At 43.6% G+C, this 24743-nt stretch overlaps 1 long non-coding RNA gene across 2 annotated transcripts in view; it reads left to right on the top strand.

Moving 5' to 3' along the window:
• Positions 1–279: 279 nt before the first annotated feature.
• The window catches only part of LOC144216672 (uncharacterized), a 60547-nt gene continuing 36083 nt past the window's right edge, over positions 280–24743 (top strand). For both annotated transcript variants that reach the window (XR_013330711.1, XR_013330710.1), the window contains exons 1-2: positions 280–1013; positions 4693–4744. This is a non-coding gene — a long non-coding RNA (uncharacterized LOC144216672). The remainder of the gene's footprint in view (positions 1014–4692; positions 4745–24743) is intronic.

The following is a 24743-nucleotide window of genomic DNA, read 5'->3' as shown; positions in this document are numbered from 1 at the left end:
TATTACTATTTTAATAATTATTAACAATATTATTGATATTATTTTAGTAATCAGTATAATTAATAATAATAGTAAATAATATTAGGAAAGAGTCTCATGGTGTGGGGAATGCCACTGGCATTGGCATTTCTCTTCCTATTCCTTCCCCCAAATCCTGGGCACATCACATGTTCCTGCTTTGAAATTGAACATGAGCAGCGCTCTCTCTCTGAGTTTTCTGTCTCTCCCCAGACAGGATATGACCCAGAGCTGCCTTTAAAGCTGGTCTACTTCTGAGAATTTGGCTGTTGGTGGAAGGCCCAAGAAAAGAGAGAAGGGAAGCCATTCACTAGGGCAACGTCCTTTCTTTAGAGTTTGATGCTTCCTTAGACATGAGGCCCACGTTTGTGTGAGAGAAAGAGACGACTTCAGGGATTCAGAGGGTAACAAAGAGCAGAAGTAGAATGGGTTAATGTGAATCAGAGGAGCTGAATGGTCGTGGGGCTTTTACTAGTCTGTCAGGGTGGCTAAGACGACAGAATGAAAACTGGACTTTTAATAAAGGAAGGCAGATTAAATTAATCATGACAAGAAAATGAGCAAGAAATGCTTTGACATTGTTATTTAATAAGAAAAATGTGTAATTAACTGATAAAAATAGTTTTTGCAAGAAGCAGGCAGTTAAATAGTTTATGAAGCCAGGCAGCCCAGATCCTTAGTATCTCTGACTGTTAGCAATCAGAATGCTTTTTATATGGTGTCTTTCTTTGGAAACACACAAGCCATCTTGCCACAGACATTACCTCATTTGCTTCCCAGCCCAACGAATGCTTTATGGCTGAGAAATGGTGGAGGCAGCGAGTGAGATGGAGGAGATGAAGAAACTGAGGCACGAGGGGGAGAGACTTGTTGCAGCATTTCCAGGAAGTTCCTGGGAGCAGTACTTAGGTTTTCCCATTGTGTTTGGACATCAGCTAATGAATTTAAACACAACAATTGCTGTCTCTTCCAAGAGCTGCACAGAGGAACCTGGGGTATGTATTATGGCTGATATGATACTTGTCTTCCGAATGGGAGGTGGGGGTGGAAAGAGATCCTGGCATTTGCCATCTGGTAAGCCTGTCTTTAATCCTCAGTAAAGTAATGGAATGGAGATGAAGAAAAAAATGCGTAAGAATCAAGAGCATAATGCCACCATGAGCAAGCAGCTGTCTGGATTTTTAAAGAGCAAATTCCATGAGACAAATTTAATTGCATTTTTTAATAGAATTAAAAAAAAAACCCTCCACAACATTCGTGGGTGAAGGAAATGAAATGGATGCATCCGGAAATCTCACTTGAAAGATGAATTCAACCGAGCTGGTTCTGAGCTCTGTCTCGTGGATCAAAACCTGGCTGGAAGGCCACGTGAGCAGCCGGTGGGCGGCAGTGCACTGCCTGGGAGATAGTGGCCAGTGGCGTGCTTCTGGCAGGCTCTGAGATGGGCCGGTATCTACAGAACATCATTATTAATGACTTGCAGGAGGTGACGAGCAGAACATTAATTAAATGTGCACATGTGGCCAAATGGGAAATTGGCATCAAAAACACCAGAGAGGCAGACGCGTAAGACCCAGGTACTTGTTTTTCAGCCTCTGTGAGTTGGCCTGTGAGAATTGGCCTGACTGCTTCCCCTCCTCTGTCCCTGCTGCCTTGGGTTTGAACCAGAGTTTTGCATGATGCCATGGAGGAGGTGGCAGGGGAGGTACCTTTGAGCAGGCTTGAAAATCCCCTTCCCAAACACCAGGGTCTCTGCAAATTGTGCCTCTAGCCTGATGCTCTGAAGAAGGAAGCCTACAAACATTTAATATTGCTATTAGCAGAGTGACAAAGCAGCTTCAAAGCTAGTTCACTGTTGTCTTGCCTCATTTCGTGGCTTGTTTACATCCGCAAAGGGGAGCATGCAGGGATGGGGAGGCATCTCCTTGGGGTCACCTTCAAGGGGGCCCTTTGGCCCATCTCATTCTTCCTAAGAGAAGCCCGGGTGGTTTGACTCCTGAATATATTCAGGTATTTGAAAGTTGGTGGCTTGCCCCAAATCCTAAAGAAAACCATGCTTGTAAGTGAAGTTCAAGCATTATACAGTTTTCACATTCAATCAACATTTAATTCTCTCCTTAGGAGAGAATTCCTGGGGCACCTGGGTGGCTCAGCAGGTTAAGGGTCTGACTTCGGCTCAGGTCATGATCTCATGGTTGGTAGGTTCGATCCCTGAATTTGGCCCTGCATGGACAGTGCGGAGCCTGCTTGAGATTCTCTCTCCTCCTCTCTCTGCCCCTCCCAAACTCATGCCTTCTCTCTCTCTCCCTCCCTCCCTCTCTGAAAATTAAATAAGTAAACTTAAAAAAAAGGGATAATTCCTAATAACTCCACTGGCTTGGCTGGCAGTTTTGTCACAATTGGGTCTTGGCATTGCCCCTGTTGGAATTTATATTTATTTGAAAATGCCTCTGTTGCCAAGGTAGAAAGAATGGCTCCAGGAGAATGCAGGCTCCCTGATCTGCAATACTGAGCACTGTGTGTTCTGAGATGGGAGATTATCTTTTGTGTTTTATTTAATTTGAGAACTATTAGCCAAATTCTTTGTAGGCAGGGAAAGTTTTGTAATGGTGACAGTGACACTGATCAACCCTATGGCATTCTGAAACTGTATGGTGGCTGGAGAGGAGGCCGTGTAGGTATTTAGGAAGAGATGAAAATGCCACGCTGACCACTGTGCCGAGAGCAGTAACGTGATCTCCAGTGTTCACCGACTGCCAATGTGCATTATCTATTCTAATTCATACAACGATGATATGGGCCTAAGTATTATTACTGTCCCTACTTATAAAAAAAAATGGATCCAGATTCAGGTGAAAGCTTCCAGGTGAAAGCTCTGCTTTCCAGAATGCAGAGGAAACTCCAGGGGATGAAGCCCATAGAAGTCAGACCTGCGCTGAGCCTCAAACCCATTGCTCCAGCATGGGGACCATCACCCACTCTTGATCCACGGTTACTTCAGCAGGGAATGTGATGCCCAGAGAAATGGATCTGGAGCCCAAGGCCAAGGCAGTGACACATCACCCTTTAATTATCAGTGTACCGTTTTTCTAGAGGAGAGGCTGAAATTTACATGAGGGGTGGGCAGAAATGAAGGACCTCTACTGGCAACATCTACCTTTTTTCTGCTCATAAGCCATTCAGCTTTGGCCCCAGACTTGCACAGTCCACCCAGGAAAGCACAAGTTCTGACTTGGCTGGACCCGCCATCCCGAGAGGGCACTGCAGTGGAAAGTGCTCTGTTGTTACTTACACACGGTCCCTTCTGAGTACCATGTCCCACTGCTGAGATCTTACAGACTCATTTGTTCTAGGGGTACATGGCCTGCTTCCTTACAGGACTTCTGACACACTATGTTTTCCCCATATCGTTACATTTCCAGAGACTTTTTTTTTTAGGTCCAAGCATTATTTAGAGCCCTTTGTAGACGGATGCTGAAAACTGCAACCCTACTGGCTCTGCCAAAGTCATCTACCAACCTCTGACCAGACGGCCTGAGAGTAGGCATTCCCGGATTGAACTGAGGGAGCAGGACTTCAGATCAAAGCACCGACTCTCTCAGCGGTGACAAAGGCACTTTTGGCTTAAGGCTGTAACAGGTTGTTTTAAGTACCACACCCTGGGAGTTAGATAAGATAAGAGGTTTTGGTCCCAGGTCCCCAGCTATAGATTGTATTTTGTAGTGATCTCCCAATCCCACAAGTCTTTTTATTTATTTTTTAAGTTTATTTATTTAATTTTGAGAGAGAGTGGTAGAGGGAGAGACAGAGAGAGAGAGTGAGAGAGAGAATCCCAAGCAGGACACCATCCCATGAGCTGTGAGATCGTGACCTGAGCTGAAATCAAGAGTTGGATGCTTAACCACCTGAGCCACCCAGGCGCCCCCTCCCCACCACATGTTTTCTGAAATGTGACGTTGCACTCTGACTTCCAGGAGGAATCTAATGTCCCTCCTTTGAAGCTGGGCTATCCTTATGACCTGTTTATAACCAGTAGGATGCAGTGAAGTGACACCATGTGGCCTTCATCATTAGGTCAGAGAAGGCCTGAAGCTTCTCCAAGGCCTTCTTCTGAAGCCCCTGAGGGTTAGAGTGACCCAAGGAAGGCTCTGAGAGTCCTGCTTGCTCTTCACTGGCAGTCTCTCCCTTTTAAAAAACATTTTTTAAGATGTTTATTTAGTTTTGAGAGAGAGAGCATGAGTGGCAGAAGAGCAGAGAGTAAGGGAGACAGAATCCGAAGCCAACTCCAGGCTCTGAGCTGTCCGCACAGAGCCTGACATGGGGCTCGTGCTCACGAACCACAACATCATGACTTGAACTGAAGTTGGACGCTTAACTGGCTGAGCCACCCAGGTGCCCCTCTCCCTTTTCTATTCTTTGGGCCCCATAGCTATGTCATTCATTTTCCATCTCCCTGCTCCTTAGTTTTGTATCCGTCCCCTCCTCCTCTTGATCCTCGTGAGTTTTCTCCCTCCTGTCCACTCCCCTTCCATCTGGGGAGTAGGGAAGAGAAAAGGGAAGAGAGCTCTGTGTGCAGGGTGATTACCCAGTGGAGTGCTGTGCTACATATGTGGTTACATTTTACCTCCTGACAGCCTTCTGAGCTAAGTGGGATTATTCCTATTTTTTTTTCAGATGAGGAAACTGGGGCTCAGAGTATAGTAACTTGCTGCAGCTCACCCAGCAGGTAAGTGCTGGAGCTTTGTATGTTCCTAGCACTGTCTGATTCAAAAACCATTCTTTTTCCATTGGCGGCATGACTTAAGGGAAAAAAAACTTAGCAATGTATGGTCCACAGTCCTGTTTCAGCTAACTGCCTAGCAGTCCACAGGGTGTTCTTCTTCCACTGTAAGGGTTCTGTTTTTCCCATGAATTCTCTGTCGTCTTTATAAAGTCCTGAGTTAAACAAAGAAACAGGAGAGAGCGAAATTCCCAAGTTTTGTCATCAGTGTAAATCTGAGCCTCATGGCAATCTTGTAGTCAAGTTTCTGGTGGGCACCATTGGGAAGTCTACTTCTGAGTGCGCTGTCTGTTAAGCTAACAATGGGAGAGCTTACAGAAAAGAGTTTCCATCGATAAGATCAATAAGCTTAAACATACCTAGTATCAAGATGGCGGTACCCAGCATGTATTAGGTCTCTAATAAGTATTGCTTAAATAAATAATTATTAAAATCTCTATCTTTGTATTTTTGAGGGGCATATCCAATGTTAGAGTTTCTGCTGAATTTTGTGACGTATATTGCACATTGTATGTGTGTATGCATGTGTATGTGTGTGTATGTGTGTGTAGGGGGTCAGCCACGGAGGGGCAGTCTAGTGTAGCATAAAAGTCCATACAACCCCATGTGAGCAAATCGTGGTGTCATTCTGTCCCTCAACATGCTCCTTTGCAAGGTAAAAGTTGGGGGAGACGGACATCTCTGGCTCTCTCCTGCCCTGGGTGTGCCCATCACGATTCTCACATTGCGACCCAGATATATTTTCGTTGCATTTTCAGTGTGGGAAACAGGAACATGCAGTATAATCATGCAGTAGGGATTTTTAATCCAAACATTATGTATCCACTACTAATAAAAATTACAATGAAAGGATTTAAAAAATAAAAAGCAANGGGAATTTACAGGTGTTAAAAATGCCCCTGAAAGGAGTCTTTTATTTCCTGGGGTGATGGAAATATATTGATAATTACAGGGAGAGATAAGTATTCTTCTAGTAGAACAATTAAAACAGCTTAGTGTTTAAGTGAAGGAGAATGTAATTTTCCTTTATTTTATCTATCATTAAATTGATGTTACAAGCCATTAGAAGACTTTAGTCAAGGCTGGTTTTCAAATATAATTCGTATTCATGTGGATAGTTAGAGAAGAGGGTGGAAAAGCTCAATGTCTGTGCACATGTCCACATATACATCCCATGGGGGTTTCTTTCTTTAAAAATCATGAAAACCCCTGCTGACAAGAAGGGGCAGAATGTGGAATAAGGAGACCATACGGAGTCCCAAGGGGACGACCCCTGCTTCCCATTAAGAGGCAATTTTGATTTAGTGGGAATATTCTACAATATTTCCTCTTTTTTTAAATTGTAAGTGCGTAACCGTAATGTGTGAGCATCAATGTGTGACACCTGGACACATCTGTACAGATTGAGCATTATAGTCAGGGATGTGTGGGATGGCCCTCATCTCTTCCGGGCACTATGCTCAGTGACATCACGTGGGTGGTTTGAAATGGACAGTGCTGGGAGTCCTGACACCATGGAGGTGGGCAAATGCTACAAAGCAGGCTCCCCCTCCCCCAATCCGGTTGTAATTTAATTGTAATCAGTGAGTGGTATGTATTTATCAACACACCACTGATCATAGCTCAATAAAACTTACAACGAAATTAATGGGACATTACGTTCATTATTGTTTGCAATGATAATTAAACATAAATGACTTATACACATTCATATACATAACCAGCTGCCCTTTACTGAGCACTACTATGTGTCAGGCCCTGTGCCTTTTACAGATTGTCTCTAGTCCTCGTCAGGACCCTGTAAGGCACGTGTCACTGTCTCTCTTTGATAGGTGAAGAAATGGAGACTCCAATTTAGACTCAAAAGAAATGGTCTGCGGTAACATAACTATAGTTAAATGCTCCATCTGGAGTTGAACCCAACACAGTCCTTGCCTACAGTGAGTGAGCCCAAGCGTTACTGAGGTCAGCTCCTGACACTGCAGCAGGGGCATGATGCAGAGAGAAGCAAAAATACCCTGAAGGCTCTTGTGATCCTCCAGGGTCCCAAAGTTAGAGGCTGAGCCGTCAAATGTCTCATTTCTACAGCAGGGCCTCCCTGTGGCTCAGAGTGAAGGTGGACTGCGGTGTTTGGGGGAGGGGGGGGGCCTGGATTCCCACCTACACTGGGAGTGAGACTTCATGAGTCTCCATAGAGCCAAGAAGTAGTTCCTGGGCAGCCCAGCTCCAGGGACTTTCCTGCTGCCCTTGCCTTGAGGTCTTTGTCACCAAAGTTTTCCTGCAGACCTCCAACCACTGATTTTTCTTCTCCTTCAATACGTGTTCTCGCTCTCTCTCTTTTCCCTTCCTTATTTTGTATTGTGCAGCCCAAATCCTATTCTGCCTTTTCAATCTCTGTCCACCTTCCCTCCCTATTACCTAAATTCATCTCTGCTTCCAGCAGTATCTCAGCAGAATATGACTCTTTCCATTTTTTGACCAGCACCAGGACTTCTCAGGGAAAAGGGATGGAGAAAATTTCTATTAATTTCTAATCTAATAATTGGCACCAGAGTGTTTTTGAGGGGAGAGGTGTCTTTGGGTAGAGAGATGCCTTGATGGGGTGCTTGGGGAGGGGTGGCTGGCCTGGCCCGCATACTCTAAGGGAAGGGAAGCTGCTCTTTGTGATAAATATAGAACAGTTTGGAGCTGGGTGGGTGGAAACAAGGAGTGGGGTGAGTAAGAGCAGAGGTAGGAGGAGGGGCAGAGAAGGTAAACCTTCCCGGGACATTTTGGTAAAGTTTACAAACCTGTGAAAGAGGTGGCTGGGGGAATTTCGCATGTTGACTATGGAAAATGAAGAAGGCACTGGTTCCATATGGGGGTTGATGTGTGGGAAGGAGGCAGTTAGTTAAGAAGTTACAGCCAAAGACCTTGAGGAGGGGCCCCTGGAATGAGCAGAGACTTGGAGCAAAGCTTCAAGTGTCCAAAGGCCACATAATGGGTGAGGTGAGGTGGGTTCTGGGCCACTTTCTTCATACCCATAAAGATCTGAGAGCCTCTGGCTGGCATCTGAGTTACCATAGCTTCCAGTAGCTCATGATTTCATCAAACTAACCCACCCTGCTCTGATCTGGACCAACATCAAACATTCTCTTCTCCCATCTCACCATTTTTCTCCTTGGTCCACGTACAGGCTTAGGATAACCAGCTGGGGGTGGGATGGAAACTGAGTTACTAGCAGCAAAGAGATTAGGACAGATAGAGTGAGCACCAGGAGGTGGAAGAGAGGCAGATTCCAAGAAAAGAGGGCAATCAGTAAAGAAAGAAGTTACATTTCATGCACCTCCCTCTGCCAAATGAAATAAAGCAAAACAAATACATATCTCAAGCCAAAACTGACACAGAAATAGAAACTTCATCCTCCCCAGCAAGAAAACTCCTCTTTCCAGATGGTGGTGAGGTGAAGTGGGAGCAGGCAAGGACAGCAGGATTGTGGTGACCTGGTTGCATGGGGTACAAATGGTAATTACAGTGGAACATTGGGCCAAGGCAACAGAAGGTGGCCATGGCGATATTTTATGCCTTACTCAGTTATTCTCATAGACATGCCAGTGAGAACTGATGTCTTAAATTCTGTCCCCAAGTGTGAAGTCAAAACTGGATGGCCCATTAAAATGAGCCTTTCTGAGTGCGATGGAGAGATGATAAAGGGGTGGGAATCCTGTCCATGCTAACATCACAAAGAAAGAACTTGAGGATGTTCCTTTTCAAGCCCTGGCTGATGGATTTTGAAGTGAATAGCTGGTTTTAAAAAGCGACATTATGAGTGCATGGGGTGTAGGTAAAGCACCTCAAACTCTTCAACCAGCCAGTTGCAGATAGAGGAACAATGGTCCCGTTTTTTATGATTTGCCTTAGTCATTGAAAGTGATCTTCTAAACTTCAGAAAGTTGTTACCAACTGTCATATCATGGGTTATTAGCCCTTAGTCAGAAAAAGAACCCCGAAGAGTAGGAATTTCCAACCTCTACCAGAGTGAGAGAGAATGAGAGAGATGAGAAAGTGAGAGACAGAGAGAGAGAGAGAGAGAGAGAGGTGCATTCAACTAAATTACTCAGACTTTGAAAACATAACACCATTTCTCACTTTGCTTTAGTATAGTAATAGTAATTTTAGCAAAGGTCATTCTCAGGCACACAGTTGTATAAACTTGCCTTCCGAATGGGAAGATTGGAATTTAGGCAGTTGACCCCTGAGATGGTGTTTATGAGCAAACCCAAGAGAATGCTATTCGCCTGCTGTGTTCTAATTGACACTGCTCTCTGCCTGGCATCTCCATATGCCAGGTGTATACAACATGATCTAAATCAGTAAAGTATATCCCATGTTACCATGTCTGTGAACCAGAAAGAAGCATATTCACACTGAACAGAATGAATGCCAGAGAAATTCAAAGAGATTTATTGGGCTGCCATTTACTAGCTGTAAAATTGAGGTTGCAACGATCTCTCCCTCATAGGGTTGTTGGGAGAATCAAAATATGATCAGGTTCGTAAAACTTTAGCCCAGAGCCGGGCACAGAGAATACACTCAGGAAATGGAACTAGAACTTTTATTAATAAGTGATGGAAAGTTTTCATGGTGTGGGAAATTTAAAAATGAATAGAGCAGTCCTTCCTTTGAGAATCATACCAAGGAGGGAGTAGAGGAAGACAGGTCAGCAGATAATTATGATATATAGCACATAGTAAGTACAATGTACAATAAATAATAGGAGTGTATATTGGGTACTACTTCAGGAGAAGCTTCAGTGCTCCGAAATGGGGAATCATTAGGGGTGAAAGGACCATCTACTTGCATTAAGCCTGTGAATGTGAAAGACTAGGTCCTAGGAAGGCCAGGGCTGTCATTCCGCTGTCCTAATGATGGATGGGGATTTGTGAGCAATTGAATTGAACCTCTGCCATTACTATCGATTGTTGGGATAGACTTCTCGATCGGAGCCAGTGGGCCACAGTCTGGGTCGGTGGCCACACTGACAGAAGGTTTGTGACCTTTCATGGGCTTCCCATGTGCTTGCACACACGCCCATCTGCCAGGGACCTAGGATCAAGCTGGCAGTAAAGGACTTGGGGAAATGAGGATCGAATTAAGTGACCTCAGATCTAAGCCAGCTGTGGTGAAGCCTCTTCCTTCATTTGGGGAGGAATTTTTCTCATTTCCAAAGCTTTGCAGGCAGTTAAGGCCCAGAGGTGGAAATGAGATGCATGGAGGTTTAAATAGAAGCCCCCACTGCCTTGCTCTTTGACCCCGAGCAAGTTATTCACCCACTCTGAACCTCAGTTCCCTTGCCCACAAAATAGGGAGAATGAAACTGACCTCATTAGGATTTGGGGGGCTTTGTTTTAATAACAGCTTTATTGGGATATAATATATGTACCATAAAATTTGCCCTTTTACAGTGATTTTAGCGGGTTTTCATGTACTTCCAGTGTGCAGCCATCAGCACTATCTAATTTTAGAACATTTTCATCACCCCCCAAAAGAAATCCATACACATTAGCAGTCGCTTCCCATTTTTCCTTTCCCCCAACCGTTGGCAGCCACTAATCTACTTTCTGTCTATGGATTTGTCTATTCTAAACATTTCGTACAAATAAAATCATACAATGGGTGGTCTTTTAGGACGAGCTTCTTTTACTTTACATGATGTTTTCAAGATTCATCCATTCTGTAGCATGTGTCAGGACTTTGTTCCCTTTTCTTGCTGAATAATCTTTCATTGTGTGAATATACTGTATTTTATCTATTCATCCAATACGTTGATGGGCATTTGGGTTATTGTCACTTTTTTGACTATTATGAATAAGGCGATGAACATTACTGTACAAACCTGTTAATGGACATATGCCTTCATTTCTCTTGGGTAATATACCTATGATGGAATTGCTGGATCATATACAAACTATGTGCTTAACTTTTTGAGGATTTGACTAATTGTTTTTCCAAAGCAGTGGCACCATTTTATAATCCCACCAGCAAAAAATGAGGCTTCCAGTTTTTTCAGATCCTCAGCAACACTTGTTATTGTGTGTCCTTTTGATCTTAGCCATCTTAGTGGGTATTGAATGGCATCACACAGTGATTTTGATTTGCATTTCCCTAATGACTAATGATGTTGAACATCTTTTCATGTACTCATTGGTCATCTATATATTTTCTTTGGACAAATATCTATTCCAAATGCTTTGCTGATTTTTAATTGTGTCATTTGCCTTTTTTATTGCTGAGTTTTAAGGGTTCTATATATATTCTGAATACAAGTCCCTTTGCATGCTACATGATTTTCAAACTTTTCCCCCCTATTATGTGGGTTGTCTTTTCACTTTCCTGATGTGTCATTGGAAACATAAAAGCTTTTAATCTGGGTGAAGTTCAATTTATTTTTTCTTCAGTAACTTGTACTTCCAGTGTCATATCTAAGAAACCATTACTTAACCCTCTGTCTTGAAGATTTACTGTGTTTTCTTTGAAGAGTTTGGTAGTTTAGCTCTTACCTTTAGGTGTTTAACCTGTTTTGAATTTTTGTATACAGTGTAAGGTAGGGCTCCTCTTTTATTCTTTTGTACATAGGTGGATATCCAGTTGTCCTGACACCGTTTGTTAAGAAGAAAATTCCTTCTTTATTTAACTCTCTTGACACCCTTCATTAGATTTTGAAGAATAAATGACCTAATTTATGTAAAGTTCTTGGTATATGATAAGTCTTAATACATGGTAACCATTACTATTATAATCATTACCATTAGACTCATGGGTAAGTTTCTAAGAGAAATATAATAGGTTATAGTTCTTCTTTACTAATTTTACTATTAGACATTCCAGCAAATAGGAAAAAAGAGCAAGTGGTAGCAATTAGCTTGAAATCTTCTATGTAAGGTCTGCGAACCATAATCATAATAGTAACGTTTATTTAGCAGCTAACGTGTGTTAGTGCTTTCTGTGCCCCCTGACACTTATTTCAAGTAACTCAGTAGACTCTCACAACAACACTATGAGATAGGTACTATTTTCATCTCTTTTATTCTGATGAGGAAATTGAGAGTGGCCAAGGTACCTATTCAAGGCTGTATAAGGCCTCACAAGTAGCAAGCCACAGAGTGGGTATTTGAATTTACACAGTCCCTGATGGTAATGGGACACTGTCTCAGTAGACATGGTGAGTGCGAGAATGAGAGAAACGTGGAATGGCATGTGCATTGACTCAAAGGGTGAGAAGGTGATTCAGAACCCACTCTGGGGGTCAGCTCTCACCTTGGCCACTTACAAGCTGTACAACATCAAGTGAGTCATATTCTTTAACATAAAATGTGGATAATTAGGCTTCTTATCTCATGGGCTTATTGTGAGGAATAAAGGAGTTACTGTATGTAAAGTTCTTAGAACAGTTCCTGGCACATGGGGAAGCACTCAAAATTTATCATTAGTGATACTAATGAAGAGCAGTAAGCCTGATCCCACACTTCTTGTCCAGAATTATTCCTACTGTGAGGGCTGGCTTCATGGGTGAGCAACCTGTGCAGCCGTACAGAACCCTATGCTCAAAAGGACCCTGGATTTAACTTAATGCTCTCTTGTCACCATCTTGAAATTTTCAATTATTTTTGAACATGGGACATTTCCATTTTGCCTGTGGCCCACAAATTATGTAGCCAGTCCTGGGCAGGGCATAGGCCTGGCTTTGGCCAGAAGAGTTCTCTCCCCAGCCAGCGATGCCCAACGCAATCCATGGAAGGGCATCTCTTCACACACACACACACACACACACACACACACACACTTCAGAAAGAATCTCCTTGGTTGCTGTGAGCTTTAGTGGATCTCAATATGGAAGATAGTACTGTTCAGTTTAATGACCATGTCAGCAAGGCCAATGCACACCCACTTGACATTCCTGATTTATTACCTAGAAATGAATGCAATGCATAGTGGGCCCCAAATCTTGCCTCTATTATTGGACTGAAAACCTCCATTGACTTTAGCTGGCAGCCTGCACCACTAATTGAGGACAGAGTTTAGCCCCACGGGTTTTATATAGAACATTTTTCTTTATTTCTGGTTTTCATGGGTGTGTGTTGTGGGCTGGGGATTATTTTTATGTTTTTCCACTTCCTGATTAGTTTTAGGACTTGTTTATTTGGAGACTGCTTTAATAAATTTGCACAGCAGGGTGAGTTAGTAACAGGGTTTGGTGTATTTCACCAGGAACCACCTTCTTTTCAGTTTGGTTTTTGGTATTTAACTTCAGGGTACAGTCACTCCGTGTCAGAACCAAATCTCTGCCAAAGCTCACCTATCCCTGCTCTGGACAGGCGATGGTAGCTTCCTTGGAAGGCAGGGCTCTGCTCCCACACAGAACTACACCACAGTATACCACCATGGTGCTTTTAAAGTGCTCTTGATTTAAATGGCATTTTTCTGTCTCCTAGGTTGTGGATACCAACGGGCAGGTACTTGGCCATCAGTGTAGTTGCAGTGTCTAGCATGGCTCCTGTCACAACACCTTCATCCGAGGAACATTCCCTGAGCATCTTCTATGTACCAGATAAGAGTAGATAGGACAAGATAAATGAGGTCCCTGCTTGGGAGGGTCTCCCATTCTATGGGTGAAACACAGGTACAAGTAAGCAATGGATTGTAGCAACAATTGTGGAGTAAGATTGTTATTAAAAAATAAAATTGGGGGGTGTGATGGAATGACCGGTTGCGTGTGTGTGCGTGTGTGTGTGTGTGTGTGTGTGTGTGTGTGTGGCTAGTAGTCAGGAGAGGATTCCCAGAAGAGAGGACTTTTGAATTGAGATTTGAAGGCGAGAAGGAACCAGCCACATGCAGATAATCCTTGAGGGCTGAGGCCCCAGGGCAGAAAGGAGCTTGGCTGTGACTGGGCAGAGGGGAGACCCGAGGGTTATGAACTTGAAGACAATGGTAAGAGGTGAGCCTGACCAGGGAGGTGTGTCCCAGATAATGCTGCCTTGGTAAGGAATTCAGTTTACCCTAAGGACAGTGGGAATCTTAGGGAGGGGCATAGTCTGACTATATCTTCAAAGAGCCCTCTGGCTGCTTTGTGAAAAGGGGCTGGGGGTAGCGTGGGCAAATTTGGAAGCAGGAAAACCACTTAGGGGGATTTTGTGTTAATTTGTTGAACTGAATGGATTATTTGCAGAAAGACATTGGTGGTGTCTTTGCCAAGACTGGCAGTGGAAAGTGGAAGTGGAGGAACAGATTAGGGTTCAATAGCCTCTTACCACGAGAGCCAATAGCAAGGTGACATTCTCCTTGACCGAGTCCTTGCATCTACATTTCCAGGAGACATCAGGAGCCTCAGGTCATGTCCCTATGGTGCTGGTAGGCCTGGTGTTTTGTGGAGTGAAGAGCCTGGCTAGAAAGGAAGAGGGAGGAATTACGCACAGAGAATGACTCGGCTAAGGAGGGAAACTGGAGGGAGGAGGTCATTTCCAGGCAGCAAGTCAGTGTGGCCATGAGCTCGAGCTTGGGGGATGATGGCGTGAAGCGATAGCTTGTTTAATAGCGGGTGCATTGCAGCACCATCAGCAGTGTAGAGCGGGAGCACCAGTGCCACACACTGGAACTTATTTAAAGAGGCTATTGTAAAAGTCTCCGAGCCAGTTAATTACCAGTTTTTGTTATGTCAGGAACTCCTTGAGTAAAAGCAGAAAGAAACCATTCATGAGTATGTTCCAGTTCTGTAGTTTAATGGGACAAGTGAAAAAAAAATTCAAAAAACTGATAAAATGATTTAGTTCATGGCAAGCGTGAAACCCCTCAAAAAAAAAAAAGCTGAAATTACATATTGTGCTCGCCCTCCTCCTATAGAAGCCATTCAAATAGCTGCAGACTTAATTGGACTAATGACCCATTGCTGTTATGCATAAAACTCAGGTGCCCGTAGAAAACTGACAAGGCCTAGGAAACGGCGTGTCACTGTGAACCCAGGTGCACGTGATGACCCAAATGGGCTTTTCCAACCATGTGCCCAAAAGTGAAAGGGAAAAATGGTGTAAGCAGCTTGTGCACAAGCTGGGGTGGCTCCTGGGAGCAGGTTCCAGTCCATCGTGTGGTCCAACGGCCCAGCCTGCTGAAAACAAATAGAAAGAAGTCCCCATGTTCAACTGAAGACAGTTGGAAAAGGGGCAGGAGTGCAGATAGGAGGGCATTCGGAAGCAGAAGGGAATGCTTTTAAAAAGTGCTTTATCTGGTCAAAGGGTCTGGTCCAAGATGGCGGCATAGGAAGACTCTGAACTCACCTCCTCCGTGGGTATACTGACCCTAGCCCTCTTTATAGAGTGGGTCCTCCTGAAGAACTGAGGGCTGACTGAACAGCTTCTGCACAACAGAGGATAGAGACCACCTAGAGAGTGCCAAGAGCTGGAGATGGGTGATGAAGGGAGCCCGCTCCCCGGACGCTGGGGACTGAAGTGGGAGGACAGGATCGAGGAAGCAGAGCAGATCTTTCTGCCACCTCAGCGCCCAGCCCCTGCCCACAGGGGCCCGGATGCCATGGGGCATAGAGAAAAGGCTGGGGGTTGACAGAGCAACTAGAATACAGAGGAGCCATCCCTAGGACTCTGCCAATAGCAAGGAAGCTGCTGGAACTGTCCGCGGGCCAGGGGGGCTGGTGAGCACCATTGTTTACAGTGCCCTTCCACCCTGATGGTGTGTAGTGTGGACAGGAGCAGGATTCTGGGTGTCCCGGCCAGCCAGCCGCCTCAGTGAGTCCCAGAGCAGCGCATACAGGGATACCACTGGTCAGTGCCCACCACAGCTCCAGCTGTCACACTAAGGTGACACGGGCACAGGCACCCGAGAACACTCCGGGCCTGCACCACTTCAGCTCCAGATGGCTTGCTAGGGCACCCTCAGAACAGAGCGCTCTGGGACCTCTTGCCGCTCACCTGCTGTAGCTCCAGCCCCTGTGCCAGCATGCCCCTCCCCCTGCCTCGACCTCATACAGAAAGCCCTAGACACCTGGCTGGGACTCACTTTGGCCTCAGCTATTCTGCCAGAGTGCCCTCTGTGTGGAGAGCCCCAGGAATCCCCGGCCACTTCGCCAGGGCAGCCCCAGCACAGAGTACCCCGGGGCCCCCAGCCCATGCCAACCACAGACCCAGTCAGCTGGCCAAAGTCACGAGGCACACACAGTCTACACAGGAGATGACCATACCCAAGAGGATTCCTTCAAATTTAGAAGAAACTGTTCTGCCTAATTCTTACCTAATTCTTAGACACAAGCACAGAAAGTCAAGCAAAATGGAGAGACACAGGAATATGCTTCAAATGAAAGAACAAGACAAAAACCTCAAAAGAAGAACTAAACGGAACGGAGATAAACAATACCCCTGCTAAAGAGTTCAGTGATTGTAAAGATGCTCACCAGCCTGGAAAAAGAGTGGAAGAACTCAGTGAGAACTTCAAAAGAGAGAAAATATAAAAGGGAACCAATAAGAGTTAAAAAAAATACTGTAACTGAAATGAAAATACACCAGAGGGGATCAATAGTAGGTTAGTGGATGCAGAAGAATGAATCAGCAAACTGGGAGACAAGTTATGGAAAGCATCCGAGCTGAACAGCAAAAAGAAAAAAAGAATTTTAAAAATGAGGACAGGTTAAGAGATCTTTTGGACAACATCAAGCAAACAAACTCATTATAAAGATCCCGAAGGAGAAGAGAGAAAGGGGCAGAAAACTTCTATGAAGAAATAGTAGCTAAAAAGTTCCCTGACCTGGGGAAGGAAACAGACATTCAAATTCAAGAAGCACAGAGAGTTTAAAACAAGATGAATCCGAGGATGTCCATACCATGACACATAATAACTACATTGTCCAAGGTTAGGAAAAAATCATGTAACAAATGTAGTTGTACAAACTGAACACATTTGAGAAAAGTAAGAGTCTGAGTATTTAAGACATTCTGGACGAGGGGGAAAAAAGGACGTTTGGGACTAGAAGACATGCCTGTCTAGGGTTTTAGTTCTTCAGCTGGGTTGGTTAACTTAAGTCACTGGCAATGTATCAGTACCCTGATGTGGATGTCTGAAGTGGTAGTTGGAAAGAGCGTGACTCACATGGAGTTTGCCTCCAGATTTTACTCACTACCAGTACTGGAGTTAAGTAGACCTATGTTCTGATCCTCGTTCTGGCACTTACAGGTATGTGATATTGGGTCGTTTACATTATCTTCTGATCTATCATACAGAGATCATGCAGAGCTCCTCTAGGATCCTGAGGTAGCTTTCATCTATTGAGTTTCTTAGGGTTTCTCACTTCCCAGACACAGGCCTAATATTAGCGATTGTGTTTCATATAACATTTAAAGAATTCCATGAAACATTTTGAAGTCACCCGGTTTTATATACCTTTGTCAGTAACAGGCGAAATCGGTTTTCCTTATTTACAGTTTAAACCCAGTCAAGGCCCAAGAGGGTTTCAAACGAGCTAGAATAACTGAAATATCATTTTTAATGCCTTGTTTTCTCTTAGCATACTTTGTAGTTACTAACCCTATATCCTCCAAATCCCTATGAAGTAGGTGGTTTATACTTTCATTCTCATTTTTGTTTCAAATAAGCAGGTGGTAGCCCCTTAAAATGTAGATGTATAGAGATGAATGGCTCAATTCTTTAGGCCATCTGTGGCCCAGCTGGGACTGTCAGTGGGCTATCTGGCATGTTGGGTCATGGTCATCCCTGCATCTCCTGCTTCAGGTCTTCTTCACTACCACTTCCTTAAATGGCCGATGGTCCACAAAAATAATAATGGCTTCAATGTGTCCCTGTCTAGATTAAGGTTATGTAACAGCATAAAAGAAAAGGCAGGCACCTGCAGGCATAGAACAAGGCGATAGGTGAATGAAGTGAGGGATGGGCTTGTAAGGCTTTGTCAGTTGTCTTGACAACAGTGCTTTACAGATGTGTGTACGCTGATCTGCATGATTTAAAGCAATGAAGTCATTTTGTATTTTCTCTTTTCAGTTTGCGTTTACAGGGAAGGGCCTGTCAGTAGTCTAGGCTATCGCCATGGGGGACTAACTATCAGATGTAGTCTAACAACTGGCTTGATTTGCTCCTAAGATTCTTCATAGAGACTGGGGTCCACACTTGCTGCCTCAATTTTTTTTTACCTCTTTCTCACTCCATCTGCTGCTGCTAAATTCACTGATGAGGTGTTACTGCCAAGTCTGATGGACAGTGGTCCTTACTTTGTTTGACCTTTCTGAGGAATCTCACTCTGCCAACAAACTTTCTCTTCTCCAGACTGTTTCTCTGTTGGCTTCTAGGATACCACATTTTCCTGGTTGCCCTTCCCTCTGTCCAGAGTCACACTTCCTGGGTCTCTGAGCTCAAGTCTGTTCACTCTTTGTTTGGATTCTCTCCTGGGTTCTTAGTTTCAACGTGACTTCAAGCGCCCGTAACCCATGAATCTTTACCTCTGGCATTGGTAGCCCAGACATGATTTCTCCAACTACCCGACACCCCCTCAGCTACTCACTCCTGTGCCTGGTCATTGCCAAAATGATAGCTCTTCTATAATCTCAAAATAATGTGCTTGCTCTTGGCCCCACCTCCTGTCTTCCCAGGTCATTTTCTGTAGCACTCCAGCCTGAACAATCCCTTGGCCCCCAGAACCATACTCTCTTGATTCTTCCACGTTTTCACTGTCCCTCACTTCTTTGATGTCCTCATTCTTTTTACTGGGGTTAAATTCCATGCTCAAGCATCATAATTAACATCCTGCCATATACTATTGACCCCTTTCCCCTCTCTCATTTCCTCAACCCCATTTGGTAAAAACACAATCCTGGTTGAAACCAACTCTCTTCCGTGCAGCTGAGTATGACTGGAGAAACAACACAGCCATGCAGATAGGTCTCACTTTAAACTCATGACCATGAACCTCTAGTGGGCCCTTAATGCTTAGTTCCTGGTCCTTTTGTTCTCTGGGTTAATTTCCTCACACCACACTCACTCTCAGCTGATGACCTTGCTTCCTACATCTCTGGAAAATTGAAGCCATCTAAGGANTCCACTGTTTCCCACCCCACCTCCCCCCACCTCCCACCATCTGCCCCCATGTACTTGGCCTTGCAGTCCGCCAAGGCTGATGGCCCTGCTGTTCCTGCAGGTGGGCTATGTGTGCTCCCATCTCCAGCCAGTCCCTCTGCCTGTGCTCCTTTTCTACCCTCGTCATCTAATCAAGGGTACTGCTCTAGCACCTCTCCCTTCCCTCCCACATCTTTGAGATCTGATTCTCTCCTGGGGTATTTCCCATCAACATGGTTCCTAATTCACTCAAAGGAGAAGCCAGAGTTGTTACAGGGGCCACGCAGGCCCACATAATCTGGCTCCCCATCAGCTTTCTGACCGCATCTCCTGTGTCTCTCTCCTAGCTCACTTTATACCACACTCCCTGAACTCCTTGCTGGTCCTCCAGCCTCAGGGTCTGTTTCCTTCCCTGCCTGGAAGCTCTTCTCCAAGGTCTGCTTGGCTCCTTCCTTACCTGCTTCAAGTGTTTGCTTGAATCTCACTTTTAAGGGGGGGGTCTTCCCTGACCATCCTACTTAGAACCACAAACTCTGTCTGCCCAACCTCCGCACTTCTAATCCTCCTTACTCTGCCCTATTCCGTACTCTGTTTTTGTTTCGGCTTATCATCTCTCTTCCTTGCCTGTTTATTAGGTTTATTGTTACTTGCCCATCGCTGCACTAGGATGTAAGCTCCTTAAGGGCAGGCATCTTGGTCTGTTCACTGATGTATTCCAAGCACCTGGAAGAGTACCTGGCGCAGAGCAGGAGCTCAAGAAATTTAGCAGAGGCTGGATGCTGGTGCTATCCATGTAGATATTCTCTATTCCTATCTTCCTGGCTGAGTTCCCCACAATATTAGTTCATATAATGGAAAACCTGCCATTTCTCATATATGCTATAGTCCCTCCTCTCCACCACTCCATGAGACTAACTTAATGTTCCAGTCACACAGACATTCTGGCCATTCACTGCATTTGCCAAGCTCTCCTGTATCTCTAGACTTCTGCTGTTGATCCTACCCCCTGAGCTCTCCACTCCCTTGTCCAAATGTGGACTCCTACTCAAGGCCCGGAACAAATAAGTTCTCTTTCGTGTAGACTTCCTGGGAATTCAGGCCTTCCCTGGGCTCCCAGAGCACCTTGTGTGTCACTTTATTGCAGAAGAGATTGTCTTCGTCCTCTTTGGGGCCCCAGTGCCTCCCCAGTGCTTGACACTGTGTGAATGAGTGAGTAGACACTTAGTTCTCCCCCACCCCCAGCATTATTGAGACAGCGACATATAACACTAAGCTTGAGGTGTACAACATAATGATTTGATATCTGTACATATTGCAAAAATACACAATAAGTTCATGAGCAATAGCTAGCTTCAGGAGTAGTTGGATCTAGCACTTCAGTAATGTTTATCATTTCTCCCCTCTGCATGCCTGTGCTTGGCTTAGCTCTCAGGAAGTTTCTCTCCATGAATAGCCAAGATGGCTGCTGGTAGCCTCAAATAATTATATTTCTCAAGAATTATACCATGAAAGAGCAATTGGTCTGACTGAGTCATATGCCTGCATCTGAGGTCCTCACTGAGACTATGGGGCGGAGGGTTCTATCAACTACAATTAAGTTCACACGAAGGTCCTGCCATGTGTTGTGGGGAGGGCAATTTATGGGCATGTTGGCCCAAACTAAGCTGCGTGTACTGAGCCATATTATTATAGAATGGGTAAAGGATAAAAGAAGAATAAATAATGAAGGTTCACAACAGAAGCGATCAAAAAAAGATATCAGACAATTAGGAACAGAGAACTTTTGCCCTTTTTGCTCCACAAATGTATGTTCAATAGATGGCCATTCTGTCCCTTACTTGAATCTTCTCAACTGCTTGGCCTTCCTCATTTGACCAATTTCTAGGTGTCCAACCATTGAACCCAGGAACCATGTGTTCAATACCCTGATAACAGTGATCGTTGGTTTGATGACTGAGTTAAATCCTACATCCTTGTATTTCCTTATCTGCTGCATCCCATTGCTGATTCCTGGGTCAGGTTCAGTCATGTCCTGAATGTGACAGGGCTAGCACCTCTGGTTTGGGTATAACGTTTAGTGTAATTTTTTGATACGTCAGCACATCAAAGTAGTGTTTTGTGTGGTAAGATGATGAATGAGGATTATGGTTAGTACTTTGTTCTTTAGGAAATTGTTTCTTTTGTTTAATCTTTTGACTTAGAACCATTAATATTTTGTAAAAAATTTTTCTGATAATATATGTTCATTGAAGAAAGTCTAGAAAATACAAAGGAATATGAAACAGGAAATCATGCATATTTCCTTACCCTAGTGAGAATAATTATTAAAATTGTTTTCTATTTTTTGCTATATTTTATTAATGTAGGAATATATCTAAATATGTGTATAATTACAAAATTCAAATTATATCCTCTATATACATCATTTAAACCTACTCATCTGCTTAATATAACATGTCGTATTTCTTATATCACTAAATATTCTGCTAAAATATGATTTTTAATGGTTCAGAGTCCATAAATATGATTGTTGCTAAATTTAATTTTCTCTATTTTGGTTATTTAGGTTGTTTATGGTAATATGCATCTTTGATTTTTCAAATCTTTGGGTGTCTTTTTATATAAATTCCTAGACATTGACTCATGAACCGTTTTAGGACTTTTACACATAATTTGAATTAGTTTCAGAAAAGTTATACTGCTTCACACACCTACCGAGTATGCATGAGCTTATACATTTTCCTGTCTTCGCTTCAACATTGAGTCAGCATTGAGTAGTAAAAATTGCCAATTTCACAGGGGAAAGAAAACATCTCATTTTTGATTTAATTTATATATCTTGATTACTGGTCAGTTTGTCTGTTTTCTTTTCACTTTGTGGCTATTTGTGTTTCTTCTGCAGAATATCTGCTCATTGGCTTTGCCTATGTTTCTTTTGCTGTGCTTGTCTTTTCTATTTTGAGTGAGTTTTTTGTGACAGACCATTTGGTGGAACACCATACAATAGCCAAGAGCAAGAACTACTGGGCTTTGCAGTTTCCATATCAATAAGATGGAGTAATATTAGATGGACCCATAATCTTTTTTAATAGGTCAAAATATTCAAATATTAGCCATTTCTGACAACTCAAGCCATAGACTTCGCCTTGCATCTCACAGAGAGTTTAAGAGACTCAAATGAGTTGAGTATGCAAATACTTTATGAACAAAAAGCGTGAACCGAAGTAAAGAACTCACTAGTATGTCCATAGTAATCTAGGTGCAAGCCATTTTACCTATGGTGTCTCACCTGTTTCTCACCACAACCCTGCTAAGTATATATTCTTTTCCCCATTTAGCAGATGAGGACACTAAGGCTCTGCCAGTTTAAGTCCTGTAGCTCATCAGGAGTAGAACCAGATGTTAGCCTGGGACATAGGGCCCCTTGGCTGGTGATCTCTCTGAGATCCTACTCCCCTCCAAGGCCAGAAACGAATTTCCTCCCAGGTATAATCTACTTCCGTGGCATACTAAACAATGGACATTAGCCAAGGCTGTGCAGACAGTCTGCATCAGCGTGGTGACCAACCAACTCTCATTAACAACATAAAGAGCATTATTGAATGTGATTATTTTCTTTGGAGATGATTGTGTTTCTGAGGTTTGCAATTTTGGGCACCTCTGAATGTGTTTGGTTCATAAGGCTAACTGCTATAATGATTTGGAATCACGACCATCTTGGGTAATTCCTTAGGTCATTTTCATTTACAGTTGCCTAGGTTATGACAAGGCAGCCTCACATCCCTTATAATGCAATTGGGAGAATAATGCTCTTAGAATTCTGTTCCAAGGAGATATCATGTGCTTCATAGTCCCTTACCTCTCCATCTGGGCATGTGAGAATAAACAAAATCCCTAGAAGAATAATATTTCTAGAAATATGAGCAAAAACTTAATTTCTTTCATTTTATATCCAGATGTTTTCCAGCAGGAAGGAAAATCTCCATAGAATGTAAGGTTCCCAAACAAATAAAACTTCCAAAAGAATTTTCCTTTTAGCAGATCTCATTGTATTACTTGCAAACTAGCTGGTGAATAAAAGATGCTTTGAAGTTTGCATAGTCAATTAAAAATGTTTCTTAGGGACAAGCAGACACATTCATAATCTGTCAACAGGTATTTTTCTTGATCATTTCCTGTGCTTAGTTAATTTTTGTGTGTAGGACTTTAGTAACCAAAGCAGCTGTTATAATTTATGAACTAGTCCTAGACGAGACAGTGTGGAGATGCCAAAATGAGTAAGTCTTTGTCATTGACTAAAGTGGCCTTGCAAATTAGGAAGGGGATTAAGTCTAAGGCAGAAACCTGTAAATTCCACAAAGGAGCAACATACAAGATCCCGTGGGAGTAAAAATAGGAAGGAGCCATCTTTGTCTGTGGAGACCAGGGCAGACCCTGAGGAGGAGGTGGCATATGGGATGGGAAGGCTTTGGGCAGACTGAGAATGGAGGTAGGGGATCCCAGGCAAAGGAGACAGCAGAAGACAAGTCAAGGGGGTCACAGTGACGTGGGGCTGAGGTGGGGTGGGGTGCAGTCAGGCTAGGCTGATAAGTGGGAGAGAAGGCGGGCCCTCAGGCCAGAGGATGGGGCTCTGGCAAATGCGCCTCCTGGGGTGCTACCATCCACTTTGCTCCTTGCCACATCCCTGTCTCTGGCACAGTGCCTTTCAAAGGAGATGCTTCGTGTTATTGATAAACTCAATAAATGAACAAGTGAAAGAACAAAGGCCAGAGGAGCCATAAAGGAAAACAGTGCCTTCAGGTTTATGGCAGCACATTCTTTTGTCTAATGCACTCTCTGAGCACTTTGTAAGTTGGTATATTCATCTCTAATACAGTAGAATCTCCTGTTTCAGACTGGTGGTTGGTCATCTGAAAAAATCAGATAAAAGGAATATTATAGAAAACTATGCACTTATGCCTTGAATATTTTTATTTTATCTTAACATACATAAATGAACTTTTAGTTACTTTGCAATTTTTACTTTTCTTTTCTTTTTTTTTTTTTTTTTAATATAGAGCCAAGGCTTTTTCTTTGAGTAAGAGTCCATTGATTGAAGCTTCCCCAGTAGTTTTGCATAGACCACACCCATAACTCAATGCTTATGACTTCCAGCTTGGTTTCTTCTCATGTAGGAAGTAAACTGAAAGCCATCTGAATTGCTTTCAGGGCCATTTTGAATTTTTACTATTTTGCCCCAATTATTTATAGTTGTTTTGTCCACATCTCATTGGACAGCTTTTTTTTTTTTTTCTTTTAGCAACTGCTTTTTACCAGTTCTTTCCAGATTATTCTAGTTTAGTTTTCGTAGACACAGGCTTTTTTGTTCCTGGAGCTCTTATTTCATCAGGTTACATGATAACTGGCCAAAATTATGTAATTATAATAACAAAGAAATTTGGAATAAAGAGTCTAAGCAACAAGACAACTAATTCTTGATCAGCACACAATTCAGACAATAGGAGTAGAAACCTGCGGGTAGCTAGGGCCACTCTTGTGTTCAGATGCTGAGGTCCTCAGTCAGTGCAAGCTCCAGAGGGAGGAGAGAGTGCCTGTGAACCGAGCAGCTGGCTAATCTGGAGCGAGAGAGCTCCTGGGCTTCTACTGGCACCACTTCTCACAGTGCGTTGAAACCTCGGCCAGATCCCACGTGTGTCCCGCACACTCGATGTAAGGCTGATCCGTCTCAGGGTTCACCTGGCGTGCCTAACCTTAGAAATGCCAAGGAGATGCAGCTCTAACACTTAAACTTATCACAGAGTCCCATGGGGTGGCCTTCACGGCAGGCGTTGGAGTGAAGCTCCAG

This window comes from Crocuta crocuta, unplaced genomic scaffold, assembly GCF_008692635.1.
Source record: "Crocuta crocuta isolate KB4526 unplaced genomic scaffold, BGI_CrCroc_1.0 scaffold48, whole genome shotgun sequence".
NCBI lineage: Eukaryota > Metazoa > Chordata > Mammalia > Carnivora > Hyaenidae > Crocuta > Crocuta crocuta.
Note: the sequence above shows the minus strand (reverse complement) of the source record. Positions and strands in the feature narration are given on the sequence as shown.